Source organism: Culex pipiens, chromosome 1 (assembly GCF_016801865.2).
Source record: "Culex pipiens pallens isolate TS chromosome 1, TS_CPP_V2, whole genome shotgun sequence".
In the NCBI taxonomy this organism is placed as follows: Eukaryota; Metazoa; Arthropoda; class Insecta; order Diptera; family Culicidae; genus Culex; species Culex pipiens.
Genome location: NC_068937.1, coordinates 108,811,821 through 108,817,820, shown reverse-complemented (window position 1 = coordinate 108,817,820; position 6,000 = coordinate 108,811,821). Strand labels below are relative to the sequence as shown.

At 36.0% G+C, this 6,000-nt stretch overlaps 1 protein-coding gene across 10 annotated transcripts in view; it reads left to right on the top strand.

The window, feature by feature from the left end:
- Nucleotides 1-2,624: 2,624 nt before the first annotated feature.
- The window catches only part of LOC120423423 (mpv17-like protein), a 221,598-nt gene continuing 218,222 nt past the window's right edge, over nucleotides 2,625-6,000 (top strand). For 6 of the 10 annotated variants that reach the window (XM_052706094.1, XM_052706089.1, XM_052706091.1 and 3 more), the window contains exon 1: nucleotides 2,625-3,037. The gene's annotated coding sequence lies outside the window, so the exon portion shown is untranslated. The remainder of the gene's footprint in view (nucleotides 3,038-6,000) is intronic. The other 4 variants (XM_052706096.1, XM_052706092.1, XM_052706095.1 and 1 more) reach the window with 1 other exon arrangement.

Here is a 6,000-nt window from a genome sequence, read left to right as displayed (position 1 = left end):
GTGGTCATATCTCGAGACAGGGTGGCCAGATTTTCAATGTTTTTGATTCGTTGGAAAAGCCTTTCAATTTCCTAACTATCGATGGGTCGGATGATGGATCCGGACATCGTTTACATACATTTTAGTGAGATTCGGCTTCAACAAAGTGTATAAATATAACTTAAGTGGTCATATCTCGAGACAAGGTTGCCAGATCATCAATGCTTTACACTCTTTGGAAAGGCCTTTCAATTACCTTACCAACTATGGGTTGGATGATAGATCCGGACATCGTTTATATACATTTAAGTGAGTTTCGGCTTCAAAAAAGTATATAAATATCATTAAAGTGGTCATATCTTGAGACAGGGTTGCCAGATCTTCAATGTTTTGGACCCGTTGGATAGGTCTTTCAATTACCTAACCAACGAAGGGTTGGATGATAGATCCAGATATCGTTTACATACATTAAAGTGAGATCCGGCTTCAAAAAAGTCCATAAATATAACTTATGTGGTCATATCTCGGGACAGGTTTGCCAGATCATCAATGTTTTGGACTCGTTGGAAAGGTCTTTCAATTACCTAACCATCGATGGGTCGGATGATAGATACATTTAAGTGAGTCGGATGATGTATACATTTAAGTGAGATCCGTCTTCAAAAAAGTATTTAAATATAATTTAAGTGGTCATATCTCGAGACAGGGTTGCCAGGTCTTCAATGTTTTGGATTCGTTGGAAAGGCCTTTCAATTTCCTAACCATCGATGGGTCGGATGATGGATCCGGACATCGTTTACATACATTTAAACGAGATCCGGCTTCAAAAAAGTACATAAATATAACTTAAGTGGTCATATCTCGAGACAGGTTTGCCAGATCCTCAATGTTTTGGACTTGTTGGAAAGGTCTTCCATTTACCTAACCATCGATGGGTCGGATGATGGATCCGGACATTGTTTGCATACATTTAAGTGAGATCCGGCTTCAAAAAAGTATATAAATATAACTTAAGTGGTCATATCTCAAGACAGGGTTGCTAGATCTTCAATGTTTTGGATTCGTTGGAAAGGCCTAATCAACGATGTATAACATGATGGTATTTTAATCGATTTTCTGTCACTTATCTAACATCCGGATAAATACAAAAACACATTTTTATACATAACTTTTGAACTACTTATCGAAACTTTCTAAAAATCAATAGGTACGTATGGGACCTGGAACCAAATCGAATGCAATTAGTTTGACCAAGATCGGTTCAGCCAGCCACACACCGACATTTGTTCAGTTTTCGATTCTGAGTCATAGGTATACATGAAGGTGGGTCTACGAGCTTTTTGAGAAAAGTTCATTTTTAGAGCAGGATTATAGCCTTACCTCAGTGAGGAAGGCAAAATGACGTGGCAATGTGGCAAAACATCCTTTTTACAGTTTCCCGGACTTTCCTCAATCATATTTTTAGCATAACTTTTGAAGTACTGTACTAAACTTTATAATATTCAATAGGATCTTATGAGAACTCAATACGAATTGAATGAGACTATAACGGTTAAAACCGGTTCAGCCAGTGCCGAGATAATTGAATTTCAATTTGTCGGTGAACACTTCTACATCCAAACACACACACATACATTTGTTCAGTTTTTTATATGTTACGTGAACGTGGGCCTTGGTGGTCGAATTATGAAGTTCATTTTTCGAGTGATTTTATAACCTTTTCTCAATAAGCTGAGAAAGGCAAAAAGGAAGGAGACTCGTTCGCTTTCGATTTTCTCTCTTAGTTAATGTCAAATGAAACTATATATATTTTGCTGAATTTGAGCGATGAAATCACAAAAAAGCCAGGTCATCAAAGTGTCTCTTCACAACCACTTCCTCATTAAGACCGTGTCTCTCTGAAGATCGACCAGAACCAAGATGCACTTGACCGAGACTTGGTGCAAATGGTGTCATACTTAATTCAAGCACATTGCACCGAGATCGCGTACCACGAAATCCGCGTTGTCTAGCTCTGAACTCACGACACGTGATGGCAAAGGTCCAAGAAATTTGACCAATTTGATTCCGCTAATCGCAAAAGTGGGCAAATGAAATGGTTTGAATAGTATGTCTTTTGGGACACATAGCAAATAAAACTTTTTTATAACGTGTTTTTTTATCGACCAGTTTCAAAACAGAAAATAAATTTCATTACATTTATGTGTAAGGGCAAACACGCTGTTCCATTCCAATTTGTGCCCTTTATTCGACTGCAAATGAATTTCGTCATGCTGTGTGCATCGCTAATAGCAGAACGCTGTAGGGACGAGCTTTTTTTGCTGATGCACTTGAACGAATCTAAAATTGCATTTGTCAGCTGCTGAGCGTGCTACATCGCACTGGTTTCATAATTGCCTCACGATGATCTTTTTCGTTCCTCTCACTCGTGCACTGTCAAAAAATGTTGGAATTTTGCCCGTTAAATTTGAATTTAAAAATTTATGCTGATTGAAATTGACAGACATTAAAAATTAAATGCCTAATGCTCAATAACCATAGTTTTGTCCATTTTCTCAGTGCCGTAAGTTTTTCACCATACCCAGGCTGGTGCACACCACCCTAAACCCACCTATTTGGCCACCCCTAATGAAGTGTTTCGAGCGGCTTCCTCAATTTAGTGCTGCGGCATTGCGAGCCCACATTCGATTATTCAAACGATCGGTCGCGTTTTTTTTTTTCCTCTTTTTTCGATCGACATTTGTGACGGTTAAATTACGAATTATTAGCCTCATGTAAGGGCGCCTTTTCACGGATCATTAGGTGAACCCCCAGTTCGGTGAGTGTCGCCCGGTTCGACATTGTTGCAGTTTACGAACGTTGAGTGTGTGTGTGTTTCGTGTGTGGCGTCACTGTGACCGTGAATACGTTGTTGTGATCCGGACCGTGACGTAATCGAGTTCAACGTGACGTCGTGTCTTTTGCAACGTATTGTGGAAGTGATAGTTTTGAAAATTGATGTGTGGGTGAAAAATACATCCTCAGTGCAAAGTTACTTCCTGTTTAGCTGCTTTTAACCGTATGTATTGGCACTGTTTAGCTTGTATGTGTTAGTTTATGTAATGCATTGGAAAAATGTATTTTGTAAGCAAAATTTATGGAAAAATCTCCATCAAAAGAGTTTTACTGAGCACTCGCTGAGAGATAAGTCAGAAAGAGAACGAGTCCATATTCTCTGTTGCGTAAAACATCGTGACTTAATATTAAAATTCTCACAAATACATTTGCACACAAAACATCAGCGGTGTGCTGTCACTTTTTATAAGCTATTAATGTGTGTGAACAATTCTGTTGAGAATTTGAATGAAAATTTTATAATGGCTCACTCTCATTGGTGAGAAAAGTTCATTGGAGAATAATTTTATTTTGGATAATTTTATCGATTAACCCTTTAGAAGACGAATCAGTCAAATCTTCGCTTCGCTTGGAGACGGAAATTGCCGACAGGATTTCGTCATGTTTATGTGATGATTTGCTGGTCCAGGTTGCCTAGTAGATAGTCTTCTAATCGAATCTAATCAAACTCTAGCGCAGCCAATCTTTCGTAGGGATCCTGGAGAAAGCCTTGGGTTAAATAACGTCTAGCCCAAGTAACGTTTTAGGCTTTATCTTAGCTGTTACAACCGCCATAAATCCTATCAAAACCTACATTAAAACTATTTAAACTAACTCCCCAGAACCCCGATAAAAGGGCGCCGGTATTGACTAATAAAGTCGGGGTCTTCTGGGGTTAAAGAGTGAACGGATGGTTGGCTCCCACTGATCATTTATGATTCATTGTTTAACTTCAGCTGATCTGCCAATAACGGAGTAGCAGCTCATTGGCAGTCAACCATGCTCATGCTCAAGCTCACAAACTCCCCAGAACCCCGATAAACCCCCGCTCAAAACTCAAAAGGACCTCCGCAAAAGGTTTTCACGGCCTATTCATAAAACCTATACAGGAGTTCAAGGCTTTACAACTGAATCCTAAAAACCTCCTCAATGCCTTAATAAAACCTTTGTTAAAACCTAGTCAGGAGTTATGAAAAAATGACGTTTCATACGTCTTCAAACGTCTTATGCCAAATTGGTTTTATTCTGGCAAAAAATAAGTCTTCGTCTTGCCAAATGATATAATGGTGATGGTTTGCAAAAATGTTGATGATAAATAATAGATATTGGAGGTAATTAAAATAATTTGAAAGCTTATTTCTCGCAATTGGTGGCTCAAATTCAGCTGCGGTTGAAATTTTATTGATACAAGTGGGGGAGATAGAGCCAATAAAATCAACTCAATTCATCAAAAATGATTCTTATGTTATTGTAGTTTTTTATTATGTATTTTACTGCAATTCTAAAAAAAAATCAAATTATGTTTTAAACTACTCTCGCTTTGCTAATTATATCAGGAATTCAGCATAAATGTGTGTTTTCATCAAGTTTTTATCAAATTTATTACTTTTCTTTTTTTTTTTCAACCAAGATGGCGGTCAATCAAATTCAATCGGAACACGCGTTTAGCACCATATTTATGCCTTGCTAATTGGCCGTGTTAAATGATTTTTTTTTTCAGAAACTTATGGTTTTAAGAAAGCTTTTTGTACGCCTAATGGCATTTGACAGCTACCCTTGGTTTTAAAGAAGCATGCGATAAACCCGTCTGGCATGACATTGCCACTGGGTTTTCAAGATTCCTTGTCAATTTTGTATATTTCCCGGGAATTCCCGAAATTCAAGCGGAAGTATACATTTACCTTACTCTTGGTCCCAATTTTTTGAAAATTTGCAAAAAAAAAAAAAAATGAGAGAACCTAACTTAATTTTAATCATTTTAATCTACTGTGCATGTTTAACTAATAAGAAAAAATCAGGTTCATTTCAGGTGTATTTCAGATAATATTTATTGTAAAACGGGGTAACAATGATACGATTTCATTCTGTTTTTATATTTTTTTCCAACTGGTAAGGTTTGTCTCAAGATTATTATTTTGTAAAACATGTACTGGGGTAGGCCACACAAGGTCCATGCACTATTGTTGGAAAAAAAAATGTTTTTCAATAGTATTTGAAAAATAGTGGCGTTGAAAATTGTATTTAGCATTTTGGGGTGACTTTGTACAAAGTATTTGTTGTTAAAATCAGATTTCTCGATTTTAAGTGTTCAAAGTTTACACAATCACTAAGGATTGCTGATATGTTTTAAGAAGAAAAAAAAATCATGTGTAAATTTACTATAACTAGTTTATAAGATTTTAACTTAACATAGTAATTTTAGGGATTGATATTTGTTTTAAAGTCAATAATTTTGCCTGATAAATCGTTTGAAATGAGTTTTGTTGATAAACATTACGTTCTAGAACAAGTTATTTGCCATGAAAAACATAATTTCTGCATGATTTTATTTTTTTTGTTTTGCTTTATGAGTCAAAGTTATTCTTATTTCTTTATTCCTTGAAATGGTAACAGAGACAAGTTTAAAAGCATTTTTAAGGTTGAGAAGCATGGATTTTACTCACTGATTCCAAATTTGAGTAAAAAAATAATACTTCTCAACAAAAAAAAAATCAATTGATTTTTTTTGATTTGGTAGGAGTTGAAAGACAGCATATAAAATTAGAAAATTTCAATATTTTTATAAAGTTGTATGATTTTTTAAAGCAGTCAAGTCCTTAATTGACCCCCACAATCATTTTGAACATTAAAGTTGCTGTTCAATCCAATTTTGTTGCAAAATATGAATCAGAAGCAGGATAAGATCAATTTTCGATAAATTTCAAATTTCCCGGGAATTCCCGGGCAATATGTTAAAAATTTCCCGTTTCCCGGGAATTTTGTAACCCTTGCAAATTGGACGCTCTTGTTAGAACCTTTTTATAAGCTCTTGCCTATTGGTTGTAGTGAATGCCCAAACAAAACTACGGAGCAATCAAGATGCTATCATAAAACTTCAATAAAGCTAACGTGGCTAGTTGGTTTAAAAATGTCATTTATTAACGTTTT